The sequence below is a fragment of the Aquarana catesbeiana genome, linkage group LG13 (assembly GCF_042186555.1).
Source record: "Aquarana catesbeiana isolate 2022-GZ linkage group LG13, ASM4218655v1, whole genome shotgun sequence".
Taxonomy (NCBI): Eukaryota; Metazoa; Chordata; class Amphibia; order Anura; family Ranidae; genus Aquarana; species Aquarana catesbeiana.
The window spans coordinates 62,580,289-62,598,392 of NC_133336.1; the positions used below are offsets into that span (position 1 = coordinate 62,580,289).

The following is an 18,104-nucleotide window of genomic DNA, read 5'->3' on the forward strand; positions in this document are numbered from 1 at the left end:
CTGGCCATGCAGTACATGAAGTACTGCAGTGTGGAATGTGGCAAGATAGCTGCTCAGAGATATTCAGGACCAGCATGGGGCACAAGCAGCCGGTGTCTTGCCAAATAAGTTCCCTCGGCGGATAAATTCCCCCCCTGTACTGCGCAGGCACAGCGCCTGCGCAGTACGAACTACTAACACCCGCCGGAGATAGCCGAAGCTCAAGATCGACAATCAGCTGTACACGGCGCCTGCGCTCTGGGTCCAGGTTCCTTCCCTACCATCCAAGTGGACCTAGAGGGGGAATCTAAAAGAGCCGAGCGCAGCGAGGCCGTGCCCGAAGCGTGGCAAGCGAAGCGAGCCCGCGAGGGGCCCTCTTACAGGCGCCGTGTACAGCTGATTTGGACCTATTCCCCTTTGGCTATTTCCGCCGGATCCTACTGTGCAGGCGCAGCGCCTGCGCAGTAGAGGTGGGTCCTTATCCGCCGAGCGGAACTTTCTCGGCAGAACACCGGCATTGAGGCCATTCGTAAGTAGGAGTCGTTCATAAGTCGGGTGTTCGGGGATTGCCTGTGGTGAAAAATGTATTAGACAGGGTGCCACTGCAAAAATATTGTTAGCAAAATTAACATCCGTACTGGGACTTTTTTTCTTTAAATAGTTTAATGATTTCAAAGTATCAGAATTTACAGAAAAGAATACACAAAACCAGTGAACATGAAAACAGAAAAATATATATTTTTTAGCATTACAACATGAAAAATTTATATAAAGTAGAACCACAATTGTATTTTTTTCTTTTTTGTGAGGTAACAATACAAACTCTGATTTAATAAGTGTCGCAGTACCCATTACAGTAGCATTTAGCAACCTATGACCCTCCTACATAGGATAGTAAAGAAAAACGTCAGTGAAGATATCATTATTCTTCCATTTACAACTTTAGGTCTTCTTCATCTTTTTGTTTTGCATACTAGCACCAGAAACCTCTTTGCTGAATTTTTAAACTAGAGTACCTCCAACTCCTGTAAATTTTTCCATGGTTGGATTTGGGTGGATCTGTTTTTGGCTCAGGCAATAGTGTCTGCCGAGTGTAGTGTGGTTCTTTATACAGAGACCCTTGTGTCACAAGCTTAGCTTAGTAAAGTAGTTGGTAATATCTGATGTGGACCACTTTCTTTTCTGCCAAACTGTGAATCGAAAACAAAACACATTTGTAAGTTGACAGCTTTTTTAGGGCTTATCCCCACAGTGAAGAATCCTCTAAAAATGCTGAAACGGTCAACAGATTTGTCATCCATCCTTATTGTTTTGGTGTTACTCGTTATTTTTTTAAAACACAAATTGTTATATGAAAGTGTCAATATTCCAAGTATTTTATGGTCCTCTAATGCTTTTGGGTAAGTTACGAATAACGTACAAGGACCACTTTATATTTTACACAGATAGGTTTCTGGTTTAAAAAAAAAAATCCATGATTTTCCAGGATTCGTGATTTCACCCTTACCCTGCAGCATATCCGTAAGTGGAAAATGAAGCTTGATTAGACCTTGGTTTGCCTGGGCCTTGAAGTGAGAATTCCAGTGCTGGCATGACATGAGGACATTTTCACAAGTTGCTTAAAATTCATCAAAATAAATTCAGAACCTTTAAAAGTACAGTAATGTGTGAAGTCTCCATTCCCTACCTCTGTGTGAGCCCAGCCTTGTGCATTCAGAAATGGATGCAGCCCTGGTCCTGTGGTTAATATACCCATAGGGGCTGGCCAAACTAATTATAATGACAGTCTAATTTGGAAATATGGGACCCTTCACTGTTTCTGTCTGGAGAAGTCTAAAGCAGAGGATGAGTTTTCATTGACCCTTGTAATCAGTCAGGCTGCTCTAAACTAATTTCAGTTTTGGCATAATGAGGGCAGGTTGACTTACTCTCCTGCTTTTGTTGTCTCTCAGGAAATCCATTGATGAGATCTCTATGTTTGCCTTCCTGAGTCTAATGACCATTACAATATGGCTTTATACTTCTTGCATTTTTTGTTCAACATTTAGTGACGTTTTAGTTAGAGAAGACAATTTCATATGAGATCTGCAAATCCCATAGAGATCTCAAACTTAGAAACCAAAATATATAAGAAAAAAGTGGATTATTCAACTTGCTCATCTACCCATAACTGAAATGTCAGTCTTGATTAAAGTGACCCTGTAATATCATTATCTAACAGCAAAGCCCCTCGGGGGCATCTTTAGAGAAAATCTCATCTGTACCTCTAATACGTATGTTCCCTGTTATTTATTTTCTAGTGTTTCTTTGGTTTTATGTTTCTGTCTCTCCTTTGGCAATTACTCATCTCTTCTTAGTTCTCTCTCATGTATACAACTGGAAATTAAAAAAAAAAAAAAAGGATGTGGAAAAATACATGTATTTTAGAAGAAAAATAACAAGAATAAACGGTTCAGTTAAGACACTTCTGGTCCCCAACTATATTAAAATACACCATATACACATAGACAATATTTCATAAGCATCCAACCTTCAAAGACAAAATTTGACATTTTTATTTTATTTTTTTACAAAAATATCTTGTTCTTTAAAAAAATGTGTATTATACAGAATTAATCTTATCTGTTATTCTCTGTTTAGATTAGAATTAGTAGTAAAGAACCTGATAACAAAAGCGGGAATTCCAGTGAAACCAATTCTAAGACTGTCTGTCTATGCCAGAGCATAATTTATATTTGAGCTTCTGGTGTCCTAATGTCTTATTATGAAGTTCCCATCATGCTCCTGTAGTCCAATACTCCTCGTTTGTTCACAATAAATGTCCCCACCATACAATTATTCACTATTTTTCTCTTCTGGAATACCCCATATTCATCACCCCCAGTACATCATTTAACATCGTCTGTTCACCCACAAGAGATCCACAAGCTCCAAGGTGTCACAAATATAATTGTGCACAATGGCATCAACACATAGCATTTGATGTCATTCAACATTATTTTAATGGTGCATTAGAGAAAATAAGATGGTAACAAGTCAGCCTTATGGACCCCACAGGATCAGAGGCCTGTAACTTGTGTTTCCTGCCATCACTTCAGGACATACTTCTGGATCTTACTCGATCTTACTTTTCTTCTGCCTAAGAAGTTCATGGAGAATCATCAACCCTTGCTCAGGGCAGCACAGGATATCCAGGAACATCTGCCCATGACACTGCTAGACTAGGGACATGAAGATAAGAAATAAAGCCCTTACAATGACTAGGTTTCACTGAAGTTCCCCTTCAAATGGTAAATCTAGGTGAAACAAAGCTACTCAAAACTCAAAAATATCCATATGAGTAGCTTCAATGGAGTTATAAAATCTAGTATGCCCTGGCTTGTACTCAGTTTAGGCTCCTTCTACCCATATCCTACATTGCTTGTTTGACAGCACATAGAAACATCATAACTCTAAATATATATATATATTTATATATTAAAGGGCAAGTAAACCTAAATTACATCTCAGTTTATGTTAAAGGACACTTAATAAAATTTACAGATCTACTGAGTTGCAGCTTCAAAAGCTTTCACGATCCTAGACAGGCTTTCCGTAAGATTTTGGATTGTGTCTGTGGGAATTTGTGTCCATTCAGACAAAAGAGCATTTGTGAGGTAAAGTAATGATGTTGGATAAGAAGACCTGGCTCTCAATCTATCACAAAGGCTTTTAGTAGGGTTGAGTTCAGGGCTTAGTGTCGGTCACTTGAGTTCCTCCACACAAAACTCATCAAAAATAACATACCATTTAATAAGTGTTATATCTTATAATGTATATGTAAAAATAGTTCATGCTGGAAGCCACAAGTGTACCCTGTCTTATGTTCTTAACATATATGTCTTGGAAATGTGTAAATATGTAAAACTTCTTAAATATTAATTTAACAAATATATATTTTTATGGAGCTGGAACAAAAAAGGGCTACACGTTTTGCATGCTGTAGCATTAATAGTACCCTACAATGGAAACCACTGAATTCAGTTATTGGGAGGTGTAGCCAAACTTATGATTAGATATATAGTATAAGTGTGATGGTCAGATGTCCACAAAATGTGGCCATACAGTGTATATGGTGAATATATGGTATAAACATTTCTGTAGTTCAAAATCAGCTAAGCAGTTTAGATCTAATCCATTGCCTTTTAGTGGAGGCAACAGGGTTTAGATTAGTATTTGGTACTATAGTGACTACATTTCTGTGATGCAGCAAAATTAAGTGCTAAATTCCATGCGTATAGAGAAGCAAATTCTTGGTCAGGATCTATATTGCACTGACAATGCTCTTCTCTGGTGGCCTCTGTGGCTTTGTCATGTAAAGTGCATGGCAGACAGGGGCAGTCAAAGCAAGGCTGCCAGACTGATGACCCACTTGTGTTCTGCATGTAAGGTGCTGGTCTCTCCCATATTGTTGTGATTATCTCAAAGTGATGTATGGGAAAAGGTTGTTTCTATCAAGGTCCTGTGTCTGGCACAGCAGTGTTTATCTACTATGGAAGTACGTCCTACACAGCAGTGTGTCCAGTATGCTGTGTTATGTGATAGGGCTATCTTATTATTGGCTTAATAAGGACCATTCATGACTTTGATAATTTGTGACTTAACAAGGTAGAACAAGTTGATTTTTTTTCAATAGCCAGGTAATAAGCTCCTAATTATGTGATTTTGTTGTCTTAGGCCCCTTTCACACAAGCAGACCTAATTGGACCCTCTATTCTCCTCTATGGAACGGCGGTTGTAAACGAACGTGTCTTTTACACCCGCCGACATCTGATCCGATCTGCTAAAAACAGACGGATGTGGAGTCTGCCCCATGTGGAAGGGACCTAATCCAATTTAAGTTCATAATAATTGATTTTAACTAATTGGGGGATTTTGTAAAGGTCTTATGTCTATGTAATAGGTCTTAAATGTTCTTTATATTTACTGGATTGTATTTTACATCAGACATAATTCTGACGGAGGTTTGACTAAAACCCTATGCTGTAGCCTTAGGGCCCGTCAACTGGCTGTTTTGTTTTGTATTTCTTTACATATCTATGGTAAACCAAAACCAGCTTGAAGAAGGTCAACTGCAGGTCAAATGCGTCTGTCAATGAATTCTGAATGATTACAGAGGCAATTAAATGGATAATAAATTAACACCATCAGCAAAAGCCATAAGCTGGTCGACACAGGCCCTTAGACATATTAGACATTAAACCAAAAACCTTGGGGCCTATCGTTCATCTATAATGAATTTGTCTTTCTAGAAATGTGGAGGATATTTAATCCACACTTCCTCCTTTTCTTGGATTCTCCCATGTGTATAACTTTTAGGGATTGTGTAGATAGATATTATTGTTCTGCATTTGCCATACATTCAAAAAAATATTTCCATTTAGTTCAAGGGCATAGAGTGGATGACAGCTCTTAGACTGGCCTGCTATGCTTAGCATTTCTCTACAGTGGGTCCTACTGAGATTGGTTTGCATTACAGGCAAGGCAGGTCAAGCACAGCCTTTTCATGTGCTTTACATGTAAATGTATGTGTTTGAGCACCCCTGCAGTTAAATACAAGTGGTGCCTGATAGCTTAGGGCTCAGATTAGGCATTATTATCTATTTACAAAAATTTTTTAAAATTACAAAACCTTGTTAAACGTTGACGAAGAAGTGCCAAACGCAAGATCTGCTCAGGGGCCACCGTTCATTTGAAAAACATCATTCTCCTGAGTTTGCCAATCTTGCCAAAATTCACCAGCACATTCAATACCCTGAGGCATTCATCCGCATCAGGATCATTGCCTTTTTAAATGAGAAGTGCTGGTTTCTGTAACATTCGATAAATGTTCTCCCATAAGCAGATACTACATTGAACTATTAAAATATGAAGAATTCCTGTGAGGATCCAAATAGCCCAACTCCACCCAATTCTTTTTTTAGCTCTTGATCTGAAGAAGGAATGGACTGCTCAGTTTTTCCTCTTTTAATAGATTTTCTATTTGTATGTTAGGTTTGCCATTCTTTTAATAAAAGTATGTCAATGCTAATATAAAAATAGTCAGGGCATCTCCCCAATTCAAACCATCGGCATGCAAAGCCTCTTTTTTGCCGGCACTCGACTCTCTCCCCATCAGCAGAGCAGCACAGGGAAGTGTCAGTGAGACACTAATGCATTCCAATTTCAGAATTCCCCACACCGCACCTGCACTGAGGGGGAGGCACTGTGCCCCCACACATTGTAAAAGATGGGAAACATTGGTTCTCTAACTTTGCTGTAGCTGTGATCATCGAATTTTGTGATGGGGAAGAGATTGGGTGCAGTTCTGCTGGGGGGGGGGGGGTCGGGGGCGGTCCCTGTTTCCAGGAGGAGGAGGACTGTCTTGGCCCCTGCTAAAGCCATTCACAGTCCTGCTAGCCCTATCCAGTGTCTACCATCTGGAGAAAGATGACTCACTTGGTTGCCACTACCAATCTCAGAAAGAAGAGATTTCACTGTGATTGAGAAAACCACAATCAGGTGACAGTTTGTGGAATTACTATTGAACTTCTGGGAACTTTGTTGAAATTATTCCTGAACCTTTGGGTCACTTACTACTGAACCCCTGCACTCTGTGTCCCTTCAAGCCACAGCCAGTATTCAGCGCTATGAAAATCACACCCAACCACTTTTTTTCAGCTGCGGGGGCCCAACTTATGATCCTGCACACAGGCCCACTGCTTTCAGAAAATGCCCCTGACCTGAGCTTATTGTGCATCCATTCCATATGCTGGTATGTGACATCACATACAAGCATGTGGGCTGGATCAGCAGGATGAGCGTGCCAGGGCAGGTAGATGTGTCTAATTTCTGCTTCCTTTCAACACTCTGCATATCATGCATATCATAGATGAGAAGGGGGTACAGTGGTGCAGCAGATGAGCAGGAGGGTACAGCAGTGGGGAAAATGAGCAGGAGGGGTTCAGAGGTGAAACAGAAGAGCAGGAGGGTACAGCGGGGGGGGGGGGGCAGATGTGCAGGAGGTACAGTGGTGGAAGAGATGAGAAGGGGGTTAAGCACTGGGACAGAAGAGCAGGGGGGTACAGTGATGGGTCAGATGAGCAGGGGGGTTAAGTGTTGGGCCAGATAAGCAGGGGGGGGTTCAGTGTTAGGGCAGAAAAACAGGGGGGTAGAGTAGTGGGGCGGATTTGAAAGGAGGTGTATTGGTGGAGCAGATGAGCAGGGGTTTACAGTGGTGGGGCAGGAAAGTAGGGGGAACAGAAGTGGGGCAGGAGAGCAGGGGGAACAGAGGTGGGGCAGGAGAGCAGGGGGGTACAGAGGTGAGACAGATGTGCAGGAGGTACATTGGTGGGACAGATGAGAAAGCGGGTTACAATAGTGCGGCAGATGAGCAGATGGGTTCAGTGTTAGGACAGATGAGAAGGTGATTTAGTAGTGAGACAGAAGAGCATGGGGATACGGCGGTGAGGCAGATGTGCAGGGAGGTACAGTGGTGGGGAAGATGAGAAAAGGGGTACATTGATGGGGCAGATGAGCAGGAGGTTACAGTGGTGGGACAGAAGAGCAAGGGGGTACAGTGGTGGGGCAGGTGTACAGGGGGTTACAGTGGTGGGGCAGATGCGCAGGGGGGTACAGTGGTGGGGCAGATGCGCAGGGGGGTACAGTGCTGGGCAGATGAGCAGGGGGAGTACAGTGCTGGGGCAGATGTGCAGGGTAGTACAGTGGTGGGGCAGATGTACAGTGGTGGGGCAGATGTGCAGGGAGGTACAGTGGTGCAACAGATTTGCAGGAGGGACAGTGATCTGAGGTGTGAAGGTGCATGAATTGGGGCTCATCTGAAGCGTGAGAATGCAGGATGTTAATTTATCACAACTAAAGTAGTTTACAGCATTTACTTTATAAAAAATCCTTTTCGTAATTGAGAGTGTGAAGTTGACATTTTTTTTGTTATAAAATCGGCACGCTCAATTTCTTTGAAAACATTTTTCGGCACACTGTGCTCAAAAGGTTGCCTATCCCTGTTTTAGCCTATATAATATATCCCAATAAGGCCATATTTGATCACTGATCATTTTTTTGGCCAAGGTCTTCACCTGTGTGTGAAGTTCTCCAGATTGCCTTTAATCCACCACTGAGGTGCTCTCTATTAAATCAATGTCCCCACCTTCTATCTACACCAACCATAACATATTTTAAAGTGGCAATATTTTTTTTAAGTAAACTTGTCATAATCAAGAGCAAACTAAACTGAAAAGCAGAAGTGACCTTCAGTAAAAATCATCATATACCGAAAAATTCAGGGGATTCAGAGCTACGGGGAGTTAAGAATGATATGCAAATATAGACTTTAATTGCTCAGCCCGCTCCCAACTCCTAAGTATCCTAAATAACCTGTAGGAAGACTTGAGAGGCAAGAGGGATGAGAATTCCTTTACAGGAAGAATGGAGATCTGCATATACATGCAGCTTGTTAAAACTAAGGAGCTTCCGGCATGCTCTTCTGAAGGTAGCCTCTGGTCATGTAATTGTTATATGCTCAGTCCAAATTCCTCAGATTGATAACAGGTCTATCTTAAAACCACAATGGACATATGTAGAATGAAATTCTGGAGCAAAACCCCACCTACTACATCCCTGAGAATGTTAAAGCGACTTTTCCACTTGATTAAAAAAAAAAAAGTAACAAGCCAGGACCTTTTAGAGAGAACGGTTTATACTCACCTGTCCCATCCCTATCCCTCCCATCTTCCTTCTGTTCAAGACCAACATCCACCTTAAAAATTGTCAAATTCTTCACACACACCTGGAGGTGTCAGATGCCTGAACCCCCCCCCCCCCCCCCCCCACTGCATGCTGTGGTTCCTTCCACTGACCCCAGTGTCCTGTAGTAATACAGGGGTTGTGGAAGGAACCACAGAGCATAGCAGGGGACCACGGATTCATCACACTAAGATGTAGAGAGGCTGTTTCTCTGCAACAAAGCAAACATTGGAGAAATGGGAAGAGGACATGTAAGTCTAAAGCCTCTTCTTTTGCAGGTCCTGGTTCTTTACATTTTTTTTAACTAAGCAACTGCGTCAGTTTAAGAAGCCTATACCCGAAGGGACCTTCCAGGATCCATGAAAAATTTTTGTAAACCAACTTATAAACAGCTTATAAAGAATCATACATTTAAAAATACTGCAGGTAACAAAACAATGTTCCAAGCTTAGCTAGAACATTTGTTTCAGGTGTTTGGTTGTAGTCTAATAGTAAACAAAGCTCCACTCAGACCAAAAAAAATCTAAACTGCAAAAAATCGATCTTACAATGCCTAGCTATTACCTGATGGGACTCAAAGATTTGCCAGAGCAACAGAAATATGTGCATCCGATGCATACATGTGATGAAAAGCTATGCCATTTGTACAATCACGCATCTAATATACTGACCAACAGAACTTAAGTCAATATTTCACCTGTCGCTTTTGTTCCACAAAAAAGAAGTTACTTGCAAGCGAGACCATGTTTTATCGCGTTTCCATTTCTGGATGTTGCTGACTTGGACTAGAGTACAGATGAGCGGGCAGTCACTCTTTCATCCGATAAATAAGCAGCTGAGAGTTTTGTGCCATGTGACCTCCCTTGTAGCCCATCTGGTAGAGGACATCATCCGTAGTGTAAGGCACAATATGATATGACCTCAGCTCTTCATAGTACAGAGATTGAGAATAGCAACCTTTAACCATGAGCTTCACCCGTTTTCGAGAGTCTGTATAAGGACTCTTGTTGTTGGGGGTCCCCTTGTAGTATTCATAGTTCTCCTTATCGGATTCCAGGTGGATTTTCCTGAGCAGGTTATTGATCAGCACAGACCTCCGTAAATAGATTTCGGGGTCCTCCAAGAACCGGAGCTTCTCAAGAGAGAGTTTAAGAATGCAAGTCCGGTCTTCAGGTAATATCAGGTGCTGCAGATGTAAATCACAAGGGCGTTAATCTTTTGATATGTTTTTTTTTTTTTTTATATACAAGAGAATCTTTTGATAAGTTTACTAGTTCTTCTACTTAACCACTTAACCACCTCCAGAAAATTTACCCCCTTCATTACCAGGCCATTTTTTGCTTTTTGCCACTGCGTTATGTTAACTGACAATTGCGCGGTTTTGCAACGCTGTACACAAATGAAATGATAAAAACAAAAATTCCCCAAAAATAGAGCTTTCTTTTGGTGATATTTGATCACCACTAGGTTTTTTTTATTTTTTGCGCTATAAACGAAAACAAGATTTTCTTTTTCATACATCATGGGACACAGAGTAAGACTAATATTCATTACCTGCTGGGTTATACTTTATCTCCAGGTGAATGGATACTGGTAGACCAAAGGTCTTTAGACAGGGTGTTATGCCCTATATAACCTCTCCCGTACAGGAAGTACTTCCGTGTTTTACCAGTGTCTGCAAGGTGGATGGCACGGTTGTTTGAGCTCTCTGAGCTCCAGATCTCTAGTCCCAGAAACGGTTCTTAAATTAATCAAGGGATTGAACGATCGGATCCATTTGACACAGGCTTTATATGCTTAGATAAATGGTACCCGAGCCTCACAAAGAAGACTCAAGATCCTGCAAGGTTTTGCCTGTAATGCAGCCTTCAGACGCTGGACTCTGCGAAGTGGAATCCTGGACACCACAGCGCTAAAGCATTCCTACAGGGTGCTGTACAGGTCCAAGGGAGTGAAACATTAAAAGGGTACCCAGTCCTTGAAGGTCCTCAAGTGACAGGAACCCGTGTGGGTTCTTCGTTTCTAAGCTGCCCTGCACCTGGACGGGTAAGTGAAACCCCTTTATTTAATATTGTGGGGTGTCCCAGTGATTGTAATAATCAGTCAAGATAGCTAGAGGTTGGACACCTGTGTGCGGTGACCGTACAGGGGAGTTTTGGGCTGGCTGTGGGTGTTTGCAAAGTGCGTACTATTTTTTTTTTTGTTTGTGTCTGGCTGTTTTTACCTATATGATGGTGCACGACGGTTCACCTTGACCACGCACATGCGTACGCACACACAGAACGTTCCGGCGCACAGCCAGCTTATTTAAGCTGTGTATGCCAAGCATGCAGTGCTTCCAGAAGGCAGCTGTTGGACACAGAGCAGTCTCTGAACCAGGCATTTGCAGCAGTTCATTTTCTCCTTACCGGCCGGGTCACGCAAGTCCCCAGGTGTTGCTTGGCGGGCTAAAGGTGCTTAGCAGGATTGTTGCATAGGGGCTTGGTGAGCCCTATCAAAGGGTCTCCCTTCTGAGGTGTTTTAATAATACACCCAGGTACTCCCTTTTTGTGGCTAGTAAATGTCTTAAAAAAAGAGGAGCAGGACTAACACTACAGGGAAGGGCACACCTATGTCATCAGCAGTTCCTGATGAACCTAGTCATACTCCTAGTCTTGTATCCCCTGAAGGACCAAAGGCTTCCGGACAATCTGAGCCCCTTTTCACCTATCTGGGATTGTGCCTACAGTCAACGCTGCTGCTTCACCCTTGATCACTAAGGATGAACTGTCCTCCGCCCTGCCTGGGTTAGAGCACAGGATTGCTGGCATGATTGCCTCCATCCCACAGGGTGGCAAGAAGCGTGACAGATCCCCCTCCCCATAGCCTCCTAGTCTGGAGCAGGAATGGGTTAAGGATGGGGAAGAGCTTAAATCTCAGGATTCTTTGGATGACCTGGCGGATGGGTGTGCTTCCGAGCAATCTGGACAAGAAGATATCCAGTCGGTGTCTGCCCCTCAATCACAGAGGCTTTTGATCCTGACTTTTACCGAAATGGTTCGTTCTGCCTTTAAGTTGCCTCTTGCAGAGGTTACTGAGCCTCCCTGGTCCTCTTTGGGATCCCTGAGGCCTCTTCCGGCCACACAGGCTTTCCCCTTACACTCTCTGTTGGAACGGGCGGTGTATGTTGATTGGGCACATCCTGACAGGATTTTTGTTCCTCCTAAGAGATTTTCCCTTTTATATCCCATGGATGAAAAGTTTTTTAAAGCGGAGTTCCACCCAAAAATGGAACTTCCGCTTTGAGTGCAGGTGACCTCCTGACATGCCATATTTGGCATGTCATTTTTTTGGGGGGGGGAGCGGATACCCTCTTTTTAGAGGGATCCAGCTCCCACTTCCTCCCGGGGCCCCTCCCTCTCGGCAATCATCTGGGACACGTCACCTGTAAAAAGTTATTGGCAGGTTTCCCCTTTTCATGGGGAATGTTTATTTGGTGATCACTTGGACAAATATATCCAAAAGATTTCCGGAGGGAAGAGTTCTCTACTTCCTGTGAAGAAAAGCACCAGGCGTCCCTCGTTTAAAACCTCAGGGAATTCTTCCTCAAATGTCTATTGCCAACAGGGCGCTAGGGCCAGGGGCAAGCCGCAAGGCCAGGGCCAGAAAAAGCCCTGGGTCCAAAATTCTTCTACACCCAGCACAAAGCCCTCCTTTTGAGGGGACGCCCCCACTCCATTGGGTGGGGGGAAGGCTGCTGCACTTTGCAGACATTTGGAGAACAATAGTTCAGGACGAATGAATGATTTGTAAAGTGCTGCAAATGCGAACTGAATCGCCTCAAGGCGCTAATGCGTTTTGTGTCTGAGCAGCTTGTTAGAAGAGGAAGGTTTTTAGTTTTTTCTTAAAGGCCAGATGGTTTTCTTCCATGCGGATGTGAGTCAGAAGAGTATTCCATAGCCGAGGTCCCTGGACTGCGAATCTGCGTTCTCCCCTTGCTTTGTAGCGGTATTTGGGAACGAGGAGGAGGTTTTGGTTGGATGATCGCAGCTTGCGATTGGGTGTGTAGTGTTTTATTTTCTCTCGGAGGTATTGAGGGGCGTTTCCTTGTATGCATTTGTGGGTGAGGCAGAGGGTCTTGAATGTGATCCGATTATTTATCGTTAGCCAGTGTAAGCTCATCAGTGATGGGGAGATGGACTCCCAGGGTTTTTTTCTTGTTAGCAGTCTTGCCGCCGCGTTTTGAATGGCCTGTAGGCGCGCAAGCTGATATTGGGGTAAGCCTATGTAGAGTGAGTTTGCGTAGTCAAGACGGGAATTGATGATTGTTCCAACTACTGCTGCTTTGTCCTTTTCTGGGATAAAGGGAATGAGTCTGCGTAGCAGGCGGAGGAGATGGTGAGATCCGCTGACTACTGATCCTATTTGTGCATCCATTGTCATTTCTGAGTCAAAGATAACTCCGAGACTCTTGGCTTTGGTGCTCGGGGAGATGGTCTGTCCAAAGATGGTGGGAGGTATCCATGGAGACTTGGTTTTGGGATTTTGGTTAGCGTTTAGGAGGAGAAGTTCTGTTTTTGACCCGTTGAGTTTGAGGGAACTGATGGTCATCCAGTCATCTATCAAAGTGAGACATTGCTCTAGTTGATGATGGTGGTCTTTTTGTCCGGTGATGCAAAAGTAGATTTGGGTATCGTCAGCGTATGAGTGGAAGCAGAGGTCTGATTTTTTGATGATTTTGAGGAGTGGGTGGATGTAGATGTTGAATAGCAATGGCGATAAAGGTGAACCCTGGGGGACTCCACAGGTAATTGTCTGGGTGTCGGAGGTGAATGCTCCAAGTTTCACTGTCTGAGAGCGATTCTCTAGGAAGGATGCAAACCATTTTAGACTCAAATCTGTGGCTCCTGCAACTTCTGGGAGGCGGACAAGTAGAGTATTGTGGTCCACTGTATCAAATGCTGCACTAAGGTCTAGCAGTATCAGGAGACATGATTCTCTGTCATCTGCAGCTTCGAGGGCATCATCCCATATTTTTAGAAGTGCCGTTTCTGTGCCATGGCCTGGGCGGAAGCCTGATTGTAGAGTGTCCAGAAGTTGATGTGTGTCCAGGTGGTGTTGTAACTGTTGTACTACAGCTTTCTCCATGATCTTGGAGATGGTGTTAAGGCTTGTTATCGGTCTGCGGTGGTTAGGGTCCTTGGGGTCGAGATTGGGTTTTTTTAGCAGGGGTTTGACGGTGCCTTGCTTGAGGGAGGTTGGCACAATCCCTTCTTTGAACTACTGATTTATGGGGTGTGTTATGGTGGGAGACAGGATGTCGGAGCATTCTTTCAGGAGTTTTGTGGGAATTATGTCATTTGGTGATGTGCTGTCTCGAAGGCTTCTCATAATGGTTTTAGTTGTGTCAGTGGTGATCGGGGTCAAGAAGAAGTCCGGCGGTTGTGTGATGTTCATGTTGATGTCCTCTTTTTGCTTTGGTTGGGTGAGGTTTGTTGTTTTTTTCTGTTGGATAGATTTTCTGATGTTGTCGATTTTGTCGATGAAGAAATTTGATAACTCATTGCAGAATTCTTGAGTATCGTTTGCTGGGGGCTCTAAGCAGGACGAGTGGGTCGCCTCGACTATATCCCGCGGTTACAAGCTGGAGTTTCGGGGGTGTCCCCCTCAGAGGTTTTTAAGATCCAGCGTTCCCTTGGATCCTCCAAAAAGAGACTTATTGCTTCGGGCACTACATCTTGTGCATCAAGGAGTGATTTGTAGAGGTTCCTGTACCCGAAAGGGGCGCAGGGTTTTACTCAAACCTATTTACGGTTCAAAAACCAAACAGTAACACAAGGCCCATTTTGGACCTAAGATCCCTGAACCAGTATCTACTGATCCATTCCTTTCGGATGGAGTCCGTCCGCTCAGTAGTAGCCTCACTCTAGATGGGAGGCTTTCTAGCCTCCATCTATATAAAGGACGTTTATTTACACGTACCTATCATTCAGCCTCATCAGAGGTTCCTGCGATTTGCAATAGAGGAATGTCATTTTCAGTTTGTGGCTCTACCCTTCGAGCTTGCTACAGCTCCCTAGGTGTTCACACAGGTCCTATCACCAGTACTGGGTCTTTTAAGGGCCCAAGGGATCCTGGTGCTTGGGTATCTGGATGACCTCCTACTCAGAGATCACTCACTACAGGGTCTAGAACAGAGCATAACATGCACAGTGCGGTATTTGGAACCCTTAGGCTGGATCATGAATACCATAAAGTCAACCCTGAGACCAGCTCAAAGTCTAAAGTATTTAGGTCTGATCCTAGATACGTTCCAAGCAAGGGTATTCTTGCCACCCGCAAGGATCTTTGCCCTGAAGAATCAGGTGCATCAGATAAGGGGCACCAGACAACCCTCCAATCGGCTCTGTATGAGTCTTTTAGGGAGGATGGTATCCTCCTTCAAGGCGGTGCCCTATGCCCAGTTCCATTCCAGGCCTCTACAACAAGACATCTTGTTGGTTTGGAACAGGAGAGGACAAGCCCTGGATTATCCAATGTTCTTATCTCCTCGGGCACACTTAAGCCTAAACTGGTGGTTGCAGGATCAGAACCTGTGAAAGGGAAGATCCCTCCTCCTGGTAACTTAGAGAGTACTGACTACAGATGCCAGTCTCTCAGGCTGGGGAGCAACCCTAGAAGGGCTCACAGCTCAAGGGAAATGGTCAAGAACAGAAGATATCCTGCCCATCAACATCCTGGAATTACGGGCAGTATGATTGGCCCATACGGTCATGGACAGTGGAGCTTCAGGACTGCCCTATCAGGGTTCAGTCCGACAATGCCACCGCAGTGGCCTATATAAACCACCAAGGCTGTACCAGGAGTCATTCAGCTCTGATGGAGGTGAACCATATACAAGCCTGGGCAGAGGGACATGTGCCGATTCTATCGGCAGTCCATATCCTGGGAGTAGAGAACTTGAAGGCAGATTAACTCAGCTGCCAGCAAATCTGCCTGGGGTAATGGTCTCTACACCCAGGAGTGTTCCAGAAAATTTGCCAACGTTGGGGATGGCCAGAGGTCGACCTACTGGCATCCAGGTTCAACAACAAGCTACAGCAGTTTGTCCCGAAAAAGAGATCATCTGGCAATCGGAGCAGATGCTCTGGTAGTTCCATGGAGCCAGTACTCCCTGGTTTATACTTTCCCTCCGATCCCTCTCCTTCCACATTTGTTGTGCAGGATTTGGAGAGAAGGAGTTCCAGTCATTCTGGTGGCACCAGCCTGGCCCAGAAGGCCCAGGTTCACGGAGATTGTGAGACTAACAATAGACGGGCCATGGACGCTTCCATGGCGCCCCAATCTACTGTCTCAAGGTCCTATATTCCACCCCAATTTACAGTCTCTAAATTTGACGGCATGGCTATTGAAGCCAGGTTGTTAAAGGACTGTGGCATCTCGGGAGCAGTGGTGTCTACCCTAGTGAATGCTAGAAAAGCTGTCACTAGGAAGATCTATCATCAGGTCTGGAAGACTTATATTGCTTGGTGTGAAGCTAAAAAATGGCATGCTTGGAAATTTGTGATTGGGAGAATTCTCTCTTTTCTACAGTCAGCTGTGGTAATCCAAGAAACCCAAGAAGGGGCAGGCAGCTTCCAAATCTTCCATTGCCAATTGGGTCCGTCAGGCCTATGGTCTGAAATGTAAAGCTCCTCCCTTTAGGGTGAGAGCTCATTATACCAGGGGTGTAGGAACCTCCTGGGCTTTTCGCCATAAGGTATCTATGGTTTAGATTTGTAAGGCTGCTACCTGGTCTTCAGTGCATACATTCACAAAATGTTATCAAGTGGATGTTCGTGCAGCTGAGGATTCGGCTTTCGGCCGCAGTGTACCGTGGGCTGCCGTACAAGGTCTGATGGCTATTGTTTGGCAGGGTGTTTCCCTCCCCTCAAGGCTATTGCTCTGGGATGTCCCAGCAGGTAATGAATATTAGCTTAACTCTGTGTCCCATGATGTATGAAAAAGAAAATAGGATTTTTTCGTCATACTTACCTGTAAAATCCTTTTTCTTTGGGTACATCATGGGACACAGAGGTCCCTCCCCTCTTTTTGAGGATTCAATGCTTGCTACAAAACTGAAGTACTTCCTGTATGGGAGGGGATATATAGGGGATCACTTCCTGTCTAAAGACCTTTAGTCTACCAGTGTCCATTCACCTGGAGATGAAGTATAACCCAGTAGGTAATGAATATTAGCCTAACTCTGTGTCCCATGATGTACTCAAAGAAAAGAATTTTACAGGTAAGTATGAAGAAAAAATCCTATTTTTTTTAGTTTCTTCTATAAAGCATCCAATGAATTTTTTTTTTTAAATCACATTTCTTAATACATTAAGGTCAATATGTATTCTGCTACATATTTTTGATTAAAAAAATCCCAATAAGCGTATATTGATTGGTTTTACGCAAACGTTATAGCATCTACAAACTATAGTGTATATATACTGGAATTTTTATTTATTTTTATATTAGTAATGGCGACAATCAGCAACTTATAGTGGGACTATGATAGTATGGTGGGCACTCTGACACTAACTGACACTTTGTAGGAACCTGTAACACTAATGCAGTGATCAGTGTTAAAAATACGCACTGTCACTGTACTAAAGACACTGGCTGGGAAGGGGTCAAATGTGTGTCAAGCCAGTGTTTATGTGTGTACTGTAAGGTGCTTTCATTAAGTGATGTGCCAGTTTTTTCCCCTGCTTTGCAGGGAAACAAAAATCGGCACATTCCTGCTGACAGGACAGAGCTCTGTATTATTTACATTGACAGAGCTCTGTCTAGTCTTCCTACTTGCCGATCAGCAGGTGCCGACAGTCAATCGTTGGCTTGCACCCGCTGACCAGCTTGTGCTATGACTGATCACAGCTGGTGCGCGTGCCCCCTACCCATAAGTGCTGGATCTTCGCTCCCCACCACTCTATTGAGAAAAGATTTTATTGCCATCATTGAGTGTCTGAGTGGCCAGTCCCCAAGTAACAGTGCTGTAACACTGATACATGGGGAACTATTAAGCATTTCTCTTTGCTCTGGTGATAGAACTGAGTGGTAGGAAAAAAAGAGAAGGTACTCCCGACTGGAGATGAACTACAAGCAGAAATAGAAACACATTTTTAATATTTATGTACACATTATAAAACCATTTATTGAATTTTTACATAAAACTAGCATAAGTATCTAAAGCTGGACTTATAACTGTAGATTTTAAATAAAAAACGCTTGTTTTTAGCACGTTCATTTGATTTTCTAAGAGTTAAAGGGGCGAATTTAACAATTATTTTCTACCAGAGTGAGTGGAAAAATTGAAGGACAAGGATGGA

General features: G+C 43.6%; 2 long non-coding RNA genes across 2 annotated transcripts in view; one reads left to right on the forward strand and one right to left on the reverse strand.

Moving 5' to 3' along the window:
* Positions 1 to 18,104, forward strand: part of LOC141116869 (uncharacterized) — a 151,885-nt gene that overhangs the window by 509 nt on the left and 133,272 nt on the right. The gene's annotated exons all lie outside the window — the stretch shown is intronic.
* Positions 2,337 to 18,104, reverse strand: part of LOC141117521 (uncharacterized) — a 40,181-nt gene continuing 24,413 nt past the window's right edge. Inside the window, exon 4 of the long non-coding RNA XR_012237170.1 lies at positions 2,337 to 9,946. This is a non-coding gene — a long non-coding RNA (uncharacterized lncRNA). The remainder of the gene's footprint in view (positions 9,947 to 18,104) is intronic.